Raw genomic sequence first — 19668 nt, 5'->3', positions numbered from 1 at the left:
AAGTTTGCAAACAAAACCAAATACAACACAAATTAAAAATGAAGGCCTGCATGACCGCCTATGCATGAAGAACAATTTCTATGGCAAATGACAACTTTTAATCCTCAGTCATTTCAGCTACAGAGTTGTTCCAAAAAAGTCACTAAAATACTTTTCTAGGGGGAAAAGTGGTAGATTCCTCCCCCCGTCCTCCTTTTTTTCTCATTCAAAATTGGCTGAACCATTTTGACTCAAGTATTCAAGAACCTTTGGGCAGAAGCAAAACATAATGCAACTTTAACCATCTGGGATGTATGTTCTATAACCATTTGGAAACAATTATGGCAGTAGAACCCAATTTGCAAATTTAGCCCCCAACCTCTACTCTTGAAAATACATGTGAATAACTTTAGCACCAGAGTTACTAGCAGCACTGATTCCAATGGGACTACTCACATGCATAAAGTTACACACATGCATAATTGTTTAAAGGACTGGGGCTTTAATTGTTAGAACTAGTAATAAATTGTGAAAATTTTGAGGAAAATTTGCTTTTTTTTACAAAAGAACAATTTTACAAAATGATTTTGATGAGACTCTCCATTTTTCGATGAAAATTTTTATTGATCAATTTTACTGTTTTTCAGTTTAATATTCAGATTCCTTTTTTCATAGATTTCTTTCTCCGTTGTCACCTTTGATTTGTCACTCTAATCACATGAACCCACATCCTATACAAACATAAGCACATATTTATTTTAAGTATGTGAGTAATTATATTCATGCTTAACCTTTTCAGTCAAGGGGCTTAATGCATTAAATATTTAATTAGTCATGCATTAATACAAATACTTACTTAAAACATTTGGTGGAGGATGATATTTTCTTATTTTTAGGATGATTTTACTGTTGCTATTTCTAAAGAACTGTTTCCAGGCAAGTCCCCTTTTACATTTTTTTCACTTTCCATTTTATGTCTTTATCTTTTTTTCTTTCCTTCTTTACTTCTGGACTTTATGACTCAAGACTCTTTTTATAGTTCAAGGAAAGCACAGTGGTTTTGGTATTCTATTTCACATATTATTAAAATGTATAAAAAATCAGAACTGCACAAAATATGACAGTAATAACAGACCAAACTCAACCAGTCACAAGTGCCACTGCTTTATGTTGAAAACTCTGCCACTGTGCAATTAGGAAACATGCTGGATAATGCTGGATGACCTAACAGAAACTGACTTACCCATGTATTTCTTTTATAATTCCAATACAACAAAAGTTGTAAAGTTGAAGTTAAGGAACACTACAGTAAACAGTATAATCCTTATACAAAGTTCATAAGAAGAGAATTATATGTAAAATTGAATTACATTAAAATGATTAGATCTCAATCCTGCAGACACTTGAGTGTGTGTGAAATTTTATACACTTGAGTAATGGGATACTTGCATAAACTTAATCACGTGTGTACATATGTGCAGGACCATGGCCTAAAAACATTATAAAGAATGAAAATGTCCAGTTTAAGTAGTGTGTGTAAATATTCCATCCCAAGAAAGTGCAGACATTCAGTGAATGATGTTGCAATGTGGAAATTCACCTTACTGATTTTGGTATTCACCAATACAACTTTCATTGTGAGCCACAAGACTTGCAAAGTCTTTAATTTTTAATTTTCTTTATATGGAAAACAACTTGCGAATCTCCTGAAAATTTCAGGAAAAGGAATCTACTTGTCATCAAGACTTAACCCTAGCATTTTGAATTTGTAAACATCTTTTTAACTTATAAGACTCTGTGTGTCTCAAAATTGACTTGTAATGGGTCCCTGTTTACAACCATAATTATGGAGACACTTTCTGCCTCTCCATAATTTTGTTTGTGTGTGAACTGATTATGAAAGATACAAGACTGACAGCTTTGGATACTCTTCATCATTAGAACAGTTAGAGCATCAACAGGGCTACTGACAGCTTTCCAACTATGAGCATCAATATGGCTTAAAGTTTAGGCTTGAAATTAGATGAAGGTTTCTAACCATCAGAGGAGTGAAATTTTGGAACAGCCCTTCAAGGGAGAAGTAGGGGCAAAAAACTAACTGGCTTCAAGGCAGAGCTTGATAAGTTTCTGGAGGGCATGTTATGACGAGACTGCCTACAATGGCATGAAGCCCATCTGCAACTGCTAATAGCAAAAATCCCTGATGGCTGGAGATGGGACTCTAGATGAAGAGGCTCTGAGTTACTATAGAGAATTCTTTCCCAGGTGTCTGGCTTGTGGGCCTTGCCCACAAGCTCAGAGTCTAACTGATCACCATATGTGGGGTTAGGAAGGAATTTTTCCCCTGATCAGATTGGAAGAGACTCTGGGATGGGGTTGCCTTTCTCTGAGCATGGGACATGGGTCACTTGTTGATTTAAGGTAATGTAAATGGTGAATTCTCTGTAACTTGAAGTCTTTAAACCATGATATGAGGACTTCAGTAACTCAACTAGATGTTAAGGGTCTGTTACAGGAGTAGGAGAGCGAGGTTCTGTGGCCTGCGATGTGCAGGAGGTCAGACTACATGATCATGATGGTTCCTTCTGACCTTAAAATCTATGATTCTCTGAGCCTATAAACTGGAGAGACCACTTCTTTTCAGTCCGTATGCCCACTCGCACACCTATTTAACTAAAAGAAATATTACCAAACTTCAGTGTGTGTGGCAGGGGATATACATATAATTATGAACCAGATTCTTAGCTGATGTAAATGGGCATAGCTCCATTGACTGCAGTGGAGCTAATCCAATTTACACCAGTTGAGGATCTGACCATTATATACATCTACTTGTTTTACAATAGCATTCAGAAGCTCTACACAGGATTAGGCTTCCATTATGTTAGGCACTGCACAAATACACACAAATACCTGGGCTTTGCCCCAAAGAACTTACAGTTTCATAAATATATTTGGAACAAACATGACTTGTAAACTTCAAAAGCAAGTTAATTCCTGAACTGAGACCATATAAATCTCCCTCCTCTTCCCAATCTCTTACCTACCGTCATGTCTCCCTTTTTCATGTCAAGTTATACGTTATCTAGACTATGCATTCTTTGGGGTAGCACTGTACTTTTTGTTGGTTTGTGGAGTGTTGTGGGTATACATGATGCTGTATGATTGATAAATGATAAGGCATACATTTTTAACAGTGAAGACAATTAATCCATTGAACAATTTACCAAGGGTCATGGTAGATTTACCATCGCCTGGAATTTTTAAATCAAAATTGGATGGTTTTTGAAAAAATGTGTGCTGGTTCAAAAGGAATTATTTTGGGGGAGTTCTATGACCAGTGTTATACCAGAGATCATGATAATGATAGTAGCTTTTTCTTTATGGTCTCCTCCCTTCTGGACACTGGACTCACCACTAAATATATTGCACACAGGCCACCAGGGCTTATCTTGCAATTTATTTTGAGACGAAGTATTCACAGATAAATTAATGGGATTACTCATGTGAGTAAGTGATACTCAACCTGATTAAAGGTTGCAGAATCAGGCTCAGTAACTTAGTTACCACCACTCTGGGCTGGATTTGAAGTCATCCCCTGCAGGTGAGAGGTTTGATAGGCCACTAGAAGTCCTCTAAGAAGCCATCCACACGTATCCAAACTTTTAAACGTACTTTCTAAACTAAATTTCTTTACTCTTGTCTTGGATCACATATTTTCATACCTTGTAGAAACTTTGTGATCCTAGCTTGACAAATGTCAGTGTCTTAAGTTTTTTAAATTTCTGTCCTATGGGTAGCACTTCATTTTCTAACTGCATGGTGTTCTACATATAAAATCCATCAACCAAACCAGTACCTGATTCCAGCAGTGACCTTAGAGACTGCAACTAATAGGATTATCCTCAATGAAACATTTGGAATGTCTTAAACTTGTGAACACTTAATCTCTCACCAGTAGTTAAGAGTACTGGTAGGAGATTTTAGAGTTATAAAGCTGGTTTGTATCAGTAGCAGATAAAGGGACAGCTCTTTGGCACAAATTCTACTGATGCTTAAAAGTAGAAGGATATGACTGTGGTATGTGAGGAGAATAGCATCTCTGTTTACAAACCAGTTGGATTAAAAACCACAAACAGTTGGTCCACATGAAAACTATTTCTGGCAGAAGTGAAGACTGTATTACATACTGTGGGCCTGATTTTCAAAAACACACAAGCCCACAGTGAATTGCAATAATAAATGTGCAGTTGCATTCCCAGTCTGTGTGTATAGTTTCTGCTAATGCACACTCACACTGGGCATTTAGATACCATAAATAGCCAGTTAGATATCTGATGAGGTATGTTGTGCTGAAGAGCTCAACTAGGTGGTAAAGGTGACAGCATGGAAGGTATGCTCTCATTTTTCACAGATTGTAAATGTTTCCAGACCACATTTTTCCTTTTCTCATCCAGTTGCTCTGAGTTTATGCCTCACAACACCAATCATCACCTGGTATTAATACTTAACAGGAGAGAGAAAAAAACAGGATAGCTTAGCTTCTAATTCCACTGCTAGCTATGTCTATTTATCAGTGCCACCAAATGAATCAACTAGTTGCAATGGCGCTAAAAAATGTCTTTTTGTCAGAAATCCACAAACTTGCCCAGAATACTGAATCATGCTGCTGAACAGCAGAGAATCCAACATCAGCCTAATGTCCAGGCAAACTCTATTTGCTTTGGTACCTGTGCTTTTTTATATATTTCCTGTAAAACCTTACAAATCTTCTCAGTATAGAGATTTTTGTATGATTTAGATGCAAAGAGCCAATTACACTATCTACAATTCACAAACTGGTTTCAGGGAGAAGACAGATTTGGAATGGATGTCTTGAGGACAATTATCTTTTCTAAAATTAGCAGTCAAAACCAAAGTCTTTGCCTAAACAATATTATAAATAATGTCTATCATCAGTTCAATAGAAAAATGATAAACTCTCCAAGTTATAGAACAGAGATCTGATATTGGTAAAGCCAATCTAGATCTGAGACTAATACTAATCCAACCACATTAAACTCTGTTTAGACCTTTTTTTTCCAGACCCTAACTTTTAGCATTGGTTTGGATAAAGATAAATGATTAATGCTGGAGTGAATAAACAGATCTTACTCATAAGACCATATGTATACTAAGTCTAGGAAAAACAGCTAGGAGAATAAACATATTGAATGTAGACATGCCTTTTGCTCCTAAGATCTTTATCACAGGAGGTTTTAGTTCTATTATAAACATTAAGGGCACACAGTATTCCTAGTGCAGAGGGGAACAGAATGGCCTTAAAAATGCAATAAATGGACAGTGGCCCATGAAAAAATGATTGAAGCTACATGGGAAATGTCTTCTCATTATATATCTCTTTATAGCCACTCTGTGTCTGTCACTCATGAGCAGAGCTCCACCACAAAGTGGCTGACAGGGGCAAGAAGTCAAGGAGCAGCCCTCTATCAAGTAATTCCCTCATTGCAGGCAACCAAACACATAATACAAAGTGCATTATAAACCACTACTGTCCTGGCACCTGTAACTCACAGACTATGGCTTCTGTTTACTCCAAGAGGGAGTATGGAGAGGTGATTGGCAAGGACACCCTGCCAAAGGTGGCACCATGAAACAGATTGTTGTGCTACCTGGTCTGTAGGAGACTGGGGTGGAATGCAGATGAACCAAGATCTGCAGGAACTGGCTTTGTTCATCCCATGGGTCCTTTGCAGGAAATAGCTACTATGACCCCTGCTGTTCTGTTCTGCTGGCAGCCTTCCCTTCAGAGGGGATAATACAGAGAAGCAGGAGCTCAAAACAAGTCACACGGCTGCAAAAGTTAAATGCCACATAGTGTCACACAAAGAGAAAGGGAGCAAGGCTCTAAGAGTGAGCAAGAAATATTTAATGTAAAAGCAAACCTGGGACTCCCAGGCACTACAATAATACAAATAATAAATAATTAGAATAATAATTCTAAGTGCAAGAGAAGTTAATTCTGCAAAAAAGTAAATTGGCTAAAAAACATAGAAGAGGTGATTTGTTCTGTATGTATGTATGGTGGGAGCTAAACTATCCAGAAAATAAAACATTTCAAATGCAGAGGGGAAAAATGCTGAAACCTCTTCTGGGTGTATAGCTGTGTATAATTATCATGCTAGTACATATTATTATTCTCACTGTTCCAAATAACAAGATTTTGTTGTTTATGAATATACCATATTGCTGTTTTTCAGCTTGTTCCATCCCTTACACTTCCCAGTTGTTCACCTTTGTAACATTAAATACAGTTCTTCATTTTTCTTTTAAAATAGCCAAATCTTCCTCCTCCATTATTTTAAAAAAAGAGGCAAATGAAAAGCAGAGATGACCTGTGCCTACTGATAGTGGGGAGGCACAGTGAGGGGGGCACAGATTCAGCAGTGTTACTGAGCATGCTTAGTCCGTGTGAGTATGCTCAGTACAAGCCAAGCAGCAAATGTGGGGAGTCACGTGACCTCCCACACACCACGTGATGAAAAGTCAGTTGCTGCCTCCACACACTCAGACTCACTGGGTTCCTCCTCACATTAAACTCTAGTGGGAGGGATCTGGGGCAATATAGATATAGTAAAGGGTTACAGGAATGAAGCTTCAAAACTCTACAAGGATTGAAAATTCATTGTCAAACCTTGTGGAATTTGGGATCTTCTTGTAATGAACAAGTGCTGCCTACCTCCTTCCGCCTGACTTCTGCAGGAGACATGCCTCTATTGGCCTCTCTGTCCATTCCTCCATAAAGCCTACCTCTCTATAAGGCCTGCAGGCAAGGAAAGGAAGTTGGTGCTTCCTAGTAGCTAATAGCACTAGCCCTGTAGTGAATTTCTGGTAGGAAATCCAGTGGCTCCCCCAGGGAGCAAGTTACAGAATACGTCTGCTTCCATAACATATCCCCTTATTTACATCCTAACCAAAGAATTGCGATGGAAGAGTCGTTACAGGCTCAGAGACAGGAGAGGTTGCTGTACATCCTGTCCCAGTTTGACCCATTTTTTTGTACTTCTCTGCCAGCAGACGGGAAGCACTAGGCACAAAGAACTCTGGTTTGTCCTACCTGTTTTCTTACAGTATGTGCCTATGCCTATATTTGAAAGCCATTTGTTACGTCAAAGAGTAGTAATGAATAATGAAAGATATTAGAGTTATGGAGTTAACACTAGTACTCTATTTTTTATATTAGATGCCATATCGCCTCTTGGAGAAAGTGAGTAAGCCTTGTCTTGGGCCATTATAAAACCAAGATTTTAATCTGCCTTACATCTCCTCAGCTTCTTAAAGACCCTGTGGATAGTTTTATTTCTTAAAAAAAAATACTGAATATTTTTATGGAGGATAATGTAGAATATTAAGTTTTTATTAATAGATTACCATCATCTAATTTATGAATGCATGTGCTATGAAATGAACTAAGAAATTCGGTGCAAGCTACTTAATAATCCTTGAACATAGATTGACAAAGATTTCTAATAATGGAATGCATTGTGTGCTATCACAGCCAAAGGGCCATCCATTATACAGTCATTTATTTGATATTAGTTTTCAAGGTGTTACTCAAAATTGAAACAATATATATAAAAAGTGTAAGCCTTGAATTAAAGATATAATAGACTGGACAGCTGCTGATAGCCTCTAGTGCTCCAGAGCAGAAATAACAGACTCTAAGCTGTTGTATTTATGGTAAATGCAGTCTTGCAAATAAAGGACTTAATCCTGCAAAGCTTTCTGCACAAGTAACTTATATGAATACTCCCAAAAGGCCTGATCTTGCTCCTATTGAAGTCTATGGGGCTTGGGGGAGGAGCAGACCTAAAATAATTACATTTTATTCAGGATAAAAGTTTCAGGTATAATGTATGCTGTGATATCAGTGACTTGTAGATAACAGGTTTATTTACTTATGCGTGTGCTAGTTCTTGGACTGTAAGCTGTTTGAGGCAACAATTGTTTCTTCCTGTATATTTATACAAGACCTACCACAATAGGGTCCTGGACTGGATATAGTTAATAGTGTTGATGTAATATACTCAGACTTCTGTAAGGCATTTGACTTGGTACCTCATGACATGTTGATTAAAAAACTAAAAAGATATAAAATGTACATGGCTCACATTAAATGGATTAAAGGCTGGCCAACTGATACGTCTCAAAATGTAACTGTACATGGGGAATCATCACTGAATAGGTGAGTTTCTAGTAGGAGTAGGGAGGTTATTTTAACTCTGTATTTGGCACTGATGCAACCTCTGCTGGAATAGTGTGTCCAGTTCTTGTGTCTGCAGTTCATGGACATGTTGATAAATCAGAGAGGGTTCAGAGAAGGGCCACTAAAATGATTGGAAGATTAGAAAACCTGTCTTACAGTGACAGACTCAAGGAGCTCAATCTCGTTTAACAAAGAGAAGGTTAAGGGGTGACTTGATTGCAGTCTGTAAGTATCTACATGCGGAAAAATATTAATAATGGGCTTTTCTGGCCAATAGAGAAACATATCACATGATCCAATGGCTGGTTGTTGAAGCTAGACAAATTCAAACTAGAAATAAAACATCATTTTTTTTAACAGAGAGAGTAATTAACCATTGGAACAATTTACCAGATGTGGTGGATTCTCCATCACTGACCGTTTTTAAATCAAAATTGGATATTTTTCTGGAAGATCTGCTCTGGGTATTAGTTCAGGGAAGTTCTATGGGCTATGTTATACAGGAGGTCAGTTAGATGATCACAATGGCCCCTTCTGGCCTTAAAATCTATTAATCTGTTTGGATTTACCATTTTTTATTACATATATTATCTTTCAACTCCAGTAGAGAAAGTTTGTTTTAGCAGAAATACATGATGTCATCTAATTACTGATAAATGATTGAACTTATTGTTAATTATGTGACCTAAACTAAGAATAATGCTTCACAAAACATAAGGTCTATTATAAAATGATAATTAAATTAATATTATAACTGCCATTATTAAAACAATTGTAGAATACATTTTAAAGAAATTCCATTTTCTTTTTGTTTTTACATGTGCTTGTTTTACTCCTTTATCTCTGAATTCATAAGCAGTAGATATACTCATAGTTTGTAGTATTGTATAAAAGCATCTTCTTATTCTAATCAATAAGTTAACAGAGAATTTCTAAAAAAAACAGTATAATATTTGCTTTAAGTACAAGGTTTATTTTTGGCTGTGTAATTGAAACATTATTGGTGCTGCCACCAAGAGATCAAGAAAAAAGCCTCCACCTGTAGCTTATGGATAGATTCACTTAGGCTTGGTCTATTCTAGGCACTTACGCTAGTATGGGTCAGGGGAGTCGATATAACTCAGGGCTTGTCTTCACTACAGAGGTAAGTCGACCTAAACTACATCGACTCCAGCTACATTATGTTATCCACGTAGTTGGAGTAGCGTAACTTCGGTCGACTTACCCCAGTGTCTTCACTGTGCTGCGTCGATGGGAGATGCTCTCCAGTTAACTTCCCTTACTGTTCTCAGGGAGCTGAGTACTGGGGTAGACCAGAGAGCACTCTGCCATTGATTTGGCGGGTCTTCAATATACCCACTAAATCGATCCCTCCTGCATCGACTGTAGCAGCGTCGATCTCCCAGTAGTGAAGACCAGCCCTCAGTGACACAGTTATACTAACCTAACCCCTGGTGTAGACAGCACTATGTCAGTGGGAGGACTTCTCCCGTCAACACAGCTACCACTTCTCAGGGAGGTGGAGTTCTCCTGTCAGTATAGGTAGCGTCTTCACTGGAGCGCTACAGTGGCATAGCTAAAATTGGTGCAGCTGCACCACTACAAGGTTGTACATGTAGATAAGCCCTTAGACTCAAGCTTAAAGGCATCCATAGGAAATCCACTTGTGCTTAATGACAGCACCACCCATTTTGCATAGTAATTTGACTATTTCTTTAATCACTCCTTTTTTTGTCTGAGCAATCAGTCTGGCCTTATGGCACCATAATACATCATCCATCTCTAGAGTAAATCAGAGCCTACTAATAAAGTGAAAGGGAGCCATCTACTTGAGATGGTCAGATTTTTTTCACATTTTGAACTTCCCATAAAATGAACCATCAATTTTGATTTTTGATTTTAAAAATGGACATTTTTTCAATATTTTTTCCTGTTTTTTTCCCTTAGCTGGATAGTTTGGGGCCCGGATTGTTAATAACTTTGCTAAATTATTATTTATTTTCTTCAAATAGCTGGTACGCAAATTTGCAAAGAAATTTAACTATAAAGAAAGTTTGAAAAGGTAGAAAGATGATGTTTTTGAGCAACAAGGAGAAAAATAAATGTTAAACGTGTGTGTGTGTGTGTATTTGATCTGTCTGATCTGCTCAGCGCTCTAATATCATTCCAGTAGGTTAACTTTCTTTGCAATTTCATTTTTTAATAGCATAAACATAATAGAATCATAAGACTGGAAGGGACCTCAAGAGGTCATCTAGCCCAGTCCCCTGCACTCAAGGCAGGACTAGGTATTATCTAGATCATCCCTGGCAAATGTTTGTTCAGTTTGCCAGCCTTTAATCCATTTAATGTGCGCCATGTAAATTTTATATCTTTTTAGTTTTTTAATCAACATGTCATGAGGTACCAAGTCAAATGCCTTACAGAAGTCTGAGTATATTACATCAACACTATTGACTATATCCAATCCAGGACCCTATTGTGGTAGGTCTTGTGTAAAGACACAGGAAGAAATGGTTGCTTGACAGGAAGTTTTTCCTAATGTCCAACTAAACCTCACTTGTTGCGATTTAAACCTATTGTTTCTTGTCCTCTATCCTCAGAGATTAACAAGAACATTTTCCCCTCCTCCTTGAAACCACGGTTTATGTACTTGAAAACTGTTATCATGTCCCCCTGCAGTCTTCTCTTCTCCAGACTAAACAAACCCATTTTTTCAATCATTACTCATAGGTCTTGTTTTCTAGACATATACTCATTTTTGTTGCTCTCCTCTGGACTGTGGACTTTTGTTGCTCTCCTCTGGATTTGTCCACATTTTCCCTGAAATGTGGCACCCCAAACTGGACACAATACTCCAACTGAGGCTTTATCATCATGGAGTAGAGCTGAAGAATTACTTCTTGTGTCTTGCTTACAACACCCCTACTAATGTATCCCAGAATGATGTCTGCAACAGTGTTATACTATTGTGTCATATTTAGCTTGTGATCCACTATAACTCCCAGATTCTTTTCTACAGTACTCCTTTCTAGGCAGTCATTTCCCAATTTCTATTTGTACAGTTGATTGTTCCTTCCTAACTGGAGTACTTTGCATTTATCCTTCCTGAATTTCATCCTATTCAGATCATTTCTCCAGTTTGTCCAGATCATTTTGAATTTTATTCCTATCCTCCAAAGTACTTGCAATCTCTCCCAGACTGGTATTGCCCACAAACTTTAAAAGTGTATTTTCTATGCCATTATCTAAATCACTGATGAAGATATTGAACAGAACCAGACCAAGGACCAGTCTCTGTGGGACCCCACTAGTTCTGCCTTTCTAGCATGACTGTGAACCACTGATAATTACCTTCTTGAAACGGTTTTCCAGCCAGTTATGCACCCACCTTTATAGTAGCTCCATCTAGGTTGTATTTCCCTAGTTTGTTTATCAGAAGGTCATTTGAGACAGGATCAAAAGCCTCACTAAAGTCAAAATATACTACATCTATCTCATCAAAGAAAGCTATTAAATTGTTTTGACACCGTTTGTTTTTGACAAATCCATGTTGACTGTTACTTATCACCTTATTATCTTCTGTGTGTTTGCAAATTAATTGCTTGATTATTTGCATCCTTATCTTTCTGGGTACTGAAGTTAAGATAACCGGTCTGTAATTCCCTGAGTTGTCCTTATTCCCCTTTTTATAGATAGGCATTATATTTGCCCTTATCCAGAGAGTCTTCTGGACTTTCTCCCATCTTCCATGAGTTTTCCAAGAGAATCACTAATGGCTCAGATATCTCCTCAGTCACCTCCTTGAGTAGTCTAGGATATATTTCATCAGGCCCAGGCTACTTGAAGTCATCTAACTTGTCTAAGTAATCTTCTTAGATATCTTTAGCTGCATAGTTTTGGGGCTTTTATCTTTATTTTTATTTCATCTTTCATATGCTATATGTTTTCTGCCTCAAAAAGTAGATTTATACATGCTATCATTATAATTCTGTGTGACATTACATTTTAAATGTGTTACAGAAAAGAGAATTCATGTGGTATTATTGGTCATTCGGACCACAGTAGCTGAACATACAGGAGAGCATTTGAGAGAAAGCCCCTCCCAAAGCATAATGAAACCATTATCTGATAGTGAGACAAGTTGGGGAGAAGATGTGAGCAATGTGGGCAATGAGGTAGGACAGAAGAGTCAGAGAGAGGACTCTATGACAGCAATAATACCAGGAAGTCCATCCTGGATTGGAAAGCCAGAAATCAACATGGGGTAAACCAAAATCATGTCAATGACGCCAACACATGTGAATAGTTATGAGTTAACATTGACTGTGTTTGCCAGCCATGTGGACATCCAGCTCTCAAATAGATCTATACTCATATATCTACCAAAAGAGAAAGAAAAATATAACATAACCAGAAAGCTGAGTCACTCTAACACCACACGGAGAAATAACTACATTTTCAAGTTATTCAAGTTTTTGAGCAAAGGTCAGCCCAAGTAAGCCTCCTGTAGGATGAAATAGTTAACATGGTCAGACCTTAGCCCTAACAGAAGTTTGTTCCAGGACAAAATGCTTAGATGATGAGAATCCATGGTATTCTGACATCCACCTGAAACATTAATCACTTCGCATTTAAGATGTTTGAATTTGAAATGAACTCTCTCACACACACACTGTGTGTGTGTGTTTACGTGCGTGCGTGTGTGTGACTGTCTTCTGCATTTAAGATGTTTCAATTTGTAATGAACTGACACACATGCGTGGGATAGAGTGTGTGTGATACTGCCATCACCTGGATGGAATCAGAATTACTCAACTGTATATCATAATAACAGATGGGTGAAAACTTCAAAAACACTTCTGTGAATATTAATCTGAATTTTTAAATAAATTTGTTTTGACAATATTCCTATCCCCTTTTGTGTTTGCTTTCTGTGACTACTCTAGCAAATGAAGTTACAAGCAAGCATGATCAAAAGAGGGATTTTAAAGTGAATATTTGTAGAAGGCAAATTTTGATTTCATAATCACAAGTATATGCACAAGGAACCTGACTCTAATATACCACTTGCCCTCTATAGTAAATAAAAACAGCTGGAATTTTATACTTCAGATACTCACAGTGAATTGTTCATGAATGAGCTACATGAATTCACAGAAATTATTCATCAAACAAATTTGAATATTGAATAAATACAAGAAAAATTTGCCCGGTCACAGAAAATTTACAAATGGAAGAATAAACAGAACTCTTCAGATAAATTATTTGTTATGAATTATTTGCTCAGCTCCCGCAGTAGGGTAATATTTTAAAAAATGTCATAGTGACTTAGGAACCTAAGTCCCATTTAGTTTCAATTAGATGTAGGCTCTTAAGTACCTAAGTCTCTTTGACAATGAGACTTAAGTACCTTTGAAGTTTTACCTGTAATCACTAAGCCTCTTACTCATTCTGGGTAGTACCTGACTCAAGTGTTCTCACTGACATCCACAGGACTATTTGCAGAGCATTCAACATGCGTGAAGGTTTTAGAACCTATTCCTAACATTGCTTTAGCTAGTGGAAGTGCTCCTTTAGTTCAAGATGCTTGGATATGTGCCTTTGAAGAAGGACCTTGAGTTCTGTCCCTGCTGTCACTCTGAAGTCCTGAAATGTCAAGGTGTTTTGCAGTATAATGAGTACTGTGAAGTCTTAGGTTGCTATGGATCTGCTACAAAAACCAACCAAAAGCATGTTTGAGCCAAAAAAGCACCATTTTTAGCACAGCACACTGCTTATTCCTATCTTACCGTCTGAAAACTCCTTAATGTGGTCTGCTTCAAGAGTGTAGTATATATTATTAGGTGAAATACTTCAGTCTTTGAACTCTTCTCTGGCTGGCAACATATATTTTGTTATATAAAGCTTCTAATATAAAGTTCCCAGTGCAAGTTTAGCACACTAGAACTTTATATGGGTATGGACATTCTCAGAAAGCATTTTGTTCCATAAACAAGCAAACAAAATAATGATTTTGGCAGCTTGGGAGATTTTATCTCGCTCTCATATGTTTCACTGAGTATAAAAGAAATTTTCCTCAAACCAAGACTTCAAAATTTCACAGTGTAAGTGGTCTCTCTCAGCACAAATTAAAGCTTGGAGCTATTTATTGAAAATGATTTTATGTTAACTTTTGAAATGTCGGGCTTCTGGGATGAGCAAAATGGGTACAGTTTCTTTTAGCTCATTTACAGTACTGTATGGTATGAATAAAACATAATGGAGTTGCTTACCCAAACTGTGAGAGAGCAGCATTTGGTAGCATGTGGCATGCATGTCAATAAAGTGAAGGGCATGGCATACACTTGTGTTTTTTTTTCACTGTGCCATACCCGCCTAGGTTCTACCATAAACTAAGAGTGGCATAGCAGAGCCTATAGGCATGGCACAATCAAAAAGCAGGTGCACGATATGCCTTTCACTTACATGCATGCCATATGCTACCAAATCTTGCAAGCTCCTGACAAAAAAAATCTTGCAACCCCCCCAAACTTTATTCAGATACTGTATATTGTTTTATATGTTCTTCAGTATTTGAGACCATCCTGACAATCAAATATAATTAGCTGATACAGAACCTGATTCTGCATCTCTTATTCATATTGTTCAGAGAATGATTCTGCAGACATGTAGCCCCACAATGGAAATATGTACCTGAGGAAGCGATACGCAGTGTGAGTAAGGGCTGCAGCATCAGGCCCATAATTATCAACACACTAACAAGGCACCACTTTGTGGTTCAAGCTAAGACTCTCAAAGCCTCTCATAATACAGGAAGTCAAATTTTCTATTTACAGAGCTAAATACATTTACCCCAATGTCATTAACCAGATGTCAAGATTGCACGTTTTGGGGGGCAGTGACCATCTCTTTGTTATGTACAGTGCCTAGCCACCACTGTGTGTTGCCACAATGTAAATAAATAATAAGCAGCAGCATTTCTCAATCTCCTAAATTCTTTAATTAAATTAAGTCTTGTTTAAATTGTTTTTAAAAATCTTATTGTAAACAACAAAATATCTTTATCTATATTACCAATACCATAAATTATGAAAATTGAAAGAACTTTTAAAATCCAATTTAGGTCGCAGTATTTTTATTTTTTTCATTTCCTGTAGGTTGGGCAATTAAAATCATTCAGATCAATGGGCAATATTTCCAAAAACAGGTACCAGGCTTTCAGAATAGCCCAGCATACACAATTAAGATGGGTAAAATTTTCAAAGGTGCTTAAGTGACTTAGGAATTCAGGTTTCATTGCAAGTCACTTTTGAAAATGGGACTTAGGCTCATGCGTCACTTCATTTTACCTAGATTTTCCATTCACTCAATTCGGTACCTGAATGGGAGATGCTGGATGCTGAGCTCTTCTGAAAATCTGACCCTGGGGCCTGAAATTAAGCTTATGTATCTATCTTTCAGCACCAGTGTATGAAGCCCATAAAAGCTTTTTGGTGCTCATCATTTCTGAGAATTAGACAAGTGTCTAAATAGGGAATAGCCTTACTTTAGGCTCATATTTTTTGAAAATCTTGGCCTTCCAGGTTATGTCTGCTGTAGTGGTTTCAGTGGATTTATTTTTAATTGTGTAATCATTTCTATTAGTCAAATTTGTGTAATGTTTTAGTCTACCCAAATCTACATTTTTTGACTAAAAAAGTTTCAGATGAAAAATTTTGCTCGACTCCTAAGTTCCAACCCTCCCTCTGACACAAAATCCTTCAGCGGTCTTGGCCAACCCACTTCACTTTCCAGTCTTGAGTTTCCAAATCTATTAAACTGAAGTAATATTTTGCTTTCTCACAGGGAAAAATGTAAGAATAAGTGAGGCACAAATTGTTGCTGGCTCTTGAATAGATGTGCAAGATGGAGGAAAGATGAAAGCTGCCTTCTTGCTGAGAACCAGGTACAAATGCAGTCCTTGTTATCAGGAGAGTGCAGGGATTTCTCCCCACTAGTGCTTTCTGGGATAGATGCCATCCCAAAAGAGGAGAGGCCATACTTCTTCTCCTTTGCCTCAACCCAAAGTCCAACGGAGTTGCCTGGGTGCAAAGAAGAGGCAATAATGCATCTCAAGGTCACAATGTACCTCCTTAAGGGCACCCAGAACTCACCTTACTAGGCACAATATGATCCAAAATGATTTTAAAGTGCTTTTAGATGAAAAGCTCTATATATGTACTGTCAATGAGAATTGCCATTTAAATCATTTTCTCTAAAAAATAGCTCTAGTTATAGCAGCTAGAGTTCCATGCTGTGTTTCACACAGTTGCAGAACGTGTTGTCAAGAGGCTGCCATGTAATGGGACACGCTGGGCTACTCCACAGGGAAAAGCCATTTGCTCAGCATTTCCTGTCAGTAAGTCAGTATCCAGTAGATTAGTGACTACTCCACATCCCACACTGCATTACTCAGGTCTTGCTCATCCCCTGCTTAGCATCTAGTTGACGCACATTAGGTAGCAGGGAAACAGAGGAGTCCAGCAGCTACTTTACATCCAGACTTGGAATAACTGTCCTTGTGCGGTTACTCCTGTTGTGGGTCCAAAGCAGCTAAGTTCCCATACTTTTCCACTCCTGGTTAAGATAGGCTGCTGGGTTTGTAGCCAGAGGGGACCCCAAGACCGAGCTGGAGGGATACCTTCTTTGAAAGTGGGATGGAGCTATATCATGACGTCAGGTCACCCACCACAGATTTCACAGTGAGCCTCAAACAACAAGTACTAACCATGGGAATCCCTGGATCATCAGAAATAAATGAACTCTGGGACATTGCACTCTATATGAGTTTATGAAAGTATGCTGATGAGTGTGAACATAATTAACTAAAATATGCTTAATGCAAAAGATCTCTTGTAAGGTATCATAACAAAGCTTATAATCTATTGAGTGTGGTTATCCTATTTGTATAAATGCATCACTCTTGTATCTGAAACTAGAAATATGAAATATAACTCTGAGGGTCTATTGTAATTATGCAAAGTGTGGACCATTAATGGTGGTTTGGAATCCCATCAACCAGGACAATTCACTGTGGATGGCTCTGTTTGCAGGCAGGCCTTCCTGTGAGTCAGGCTGGGAGAAATGAAGGTTTGGGGTCTCACAGGATATGTGACCATGTCACCTGAACTGGAATCCATCTTAAAGCTGGTGCTTTTCCATTTAGAAGAGGGATTGGGGACCCAGAGAGACAAAAGATTCCCGCCTTGTGCCAAAGCCATATAAGGAGGTGGAACAGAACAAAGGTGGCTGCAATCATGAGAAATCCCCTAGCTACCACCTGAGTTGGAACAAAGGCTGTACCGGGGAAAGGATTGTGCTCAGACTAGGAAGGCATCCAGTCTGTGAAAGAAACATATTGAAAAATCTCTGAGGGTGAGATTTTATCTATATTCAGTTTTATTACTGTACTAGGCTTAGACTTGTGTGTTTTATTTTATTTTGCTTGGAAATTCACTTTGTTCTGTCTGTTACTACTTTGAATTACTTAAAACTTACTCTCTGTATTTAATAAAATCACTTTTTACTTATTAATTAACCCAGAGTATGTATTAATACGGGCGGGGGGCGCTGTGCATATCTTTCTATCAGTGTTATAGAGGGCGAACAATTTATGAGTTTATACAGGGTAAAACAGATTTATCTGGGGTTTGGACCCCATTGGGAGTTGGGCATCTGAGTGTTAAAGACAGGAACACTTCTCAAGTTGCTTTCAGTTAAGTCTGCAGCTTTGGGGCATGTGGTTCAGACCCTGGGTCTGTGTTGGAGCAGACTGGTGTGTCTGGCTCAGCAAGACAGGGTGCTGGAGTCCCAAACTGCCAGGGCAAGAAAGCAGGGGTAGGAGTAGTCTTGGCACATCAGCTGGCAGTTCCCAAGGGAGTTTCTGTGATTCAACCCATCACAAACTCAATTTAATGGAGAACTGTTCCCCTTTTTCTTCCAATGACTTAAGGGCCCCGATGAAAGCAGATGTGCCAATCATTTTGCCCCGCAGCAGGTATATTTTCTACATACTGCATCTTTTAGTAGTTCCCTTTTATTTTCTCTCTTTGCAAAGTTTTCCCTGGAATATTAAACAAATGAGAGAAAACTCCCAATGTCTAAGAAATGTCCTATGTCGGAAAATTATTTGTGTACGTGCCACTCACTCAGCCACCAGCTTTAGACATAAGACTACGGAGCACCAAATCTGGAGTGGGTATCTCAAGAAAAAAAAGCACCATAAACATGCCTGGGGCTACATGCTGTGATTCACTTATCAGTACAGTAAATGGTTACAAAGCAGTACCTTTGCAAAGCAATGTAGCAGAGTAATCTCTGATATGTACTGCTGGGCTGAGGGGGGCCTACTAGGAGTGATAAAAGATTGTTGGAAGGGAAGGTGAGAACTGATGGGGACCAGCAAAGAGTTAGGTTGCTTTTTTCAAAAACAGCAGAGAGTCCGTGGCACCTTATAGACTAACAGACGTATTGGAGCATGAGCTTTCGTGGGTGAATACCCACTTCGTCGGATGCATGTAGTGGAAATTTCCAGAGGCAGGTATATTTCCAGAGGCAGTGCCACAGGACAGATCCAGACTAACACAGCTACACCTCTGATAGTTGCTTTTTTCATCCCCCACATTAGGGGTTAAGCTCTCCAGCCATGACTTGCCTTGCCAGTATCTACCCAGGAGTAGGGCTGAATAGTTGGGAGAGCCTCCTCTCCTCTTAGCTGGGGGATTCCACAGGAAGGATCTCTCTCCCTCCATGCCAGAGTCCCTTTCATTTCCCCTCTGCCACACTCCCACCCCAGGAGCGGAGCTCCTCCAGTAAGGTTCCCATGGGGTCTGCTTTTTTCTCGTCTCCCGAAATGGGATTCTCTCCCTTTCCCTGCATTCTTCCACCCCGGGGAGGCAACCAGCTCCTGGCTGCCGCTGTCAGCGCTCTCGACAGCAGCGGCCAGACTCACATAGTTCTCCGGGCCGAGTCCTTTCTGCCCCTCCCCGAATCCCCCCGCTCTGCTCTGCCGGACGTAGCAAGGAGAGTCCTCTCCAGGAATCCAGCGCAGGTTTTGCTGGTACCTCTGGACATGCAGAGCCCCATTGGATAGAAAAATGTGCCTTAGCCAGGGTTTCTTCGCTCTCGGTCCCTGCATGTCGGAGCCTCGTAGAGGGCAGAGGAGAGAGGGGCAAACAGTCCCACGCAGTCGCTCTCTGTCCGCATCTCTCTCCACACACAACGCTCTCAGTGTGTGCTAGATCCGTACATATTAATTTCCGTACTACACAACTGTCACACTCTCCTGGGCAAAGTTGAGTCTGTTGCTCTTTTTCTTCCTCTGAAAGACTGGACTCCTAGGGATTTCATTTCACCCAGACAATCCGTGCTCCAGGACTGAG

The sequence above is a fragment of the Chelonoidis abingdonii genome, chromosome 5 (assembly GCF_003597395.2).
Source record: "Chelonoidis abingdonii isolate Lonesome George chromosome 5, CheloAbing_2.0, whole genome shotgun sequence".
NCBI lineage: Eukaryota > Metazoa > Chordata > Testudines > Testudinidae > Chelonoidis > Chelonoidis abingdonii.
The sequence above is the reverse complement of the archived record's forward strand: the minus strand, read 5'-3'. Positions refer to the sequence as shown.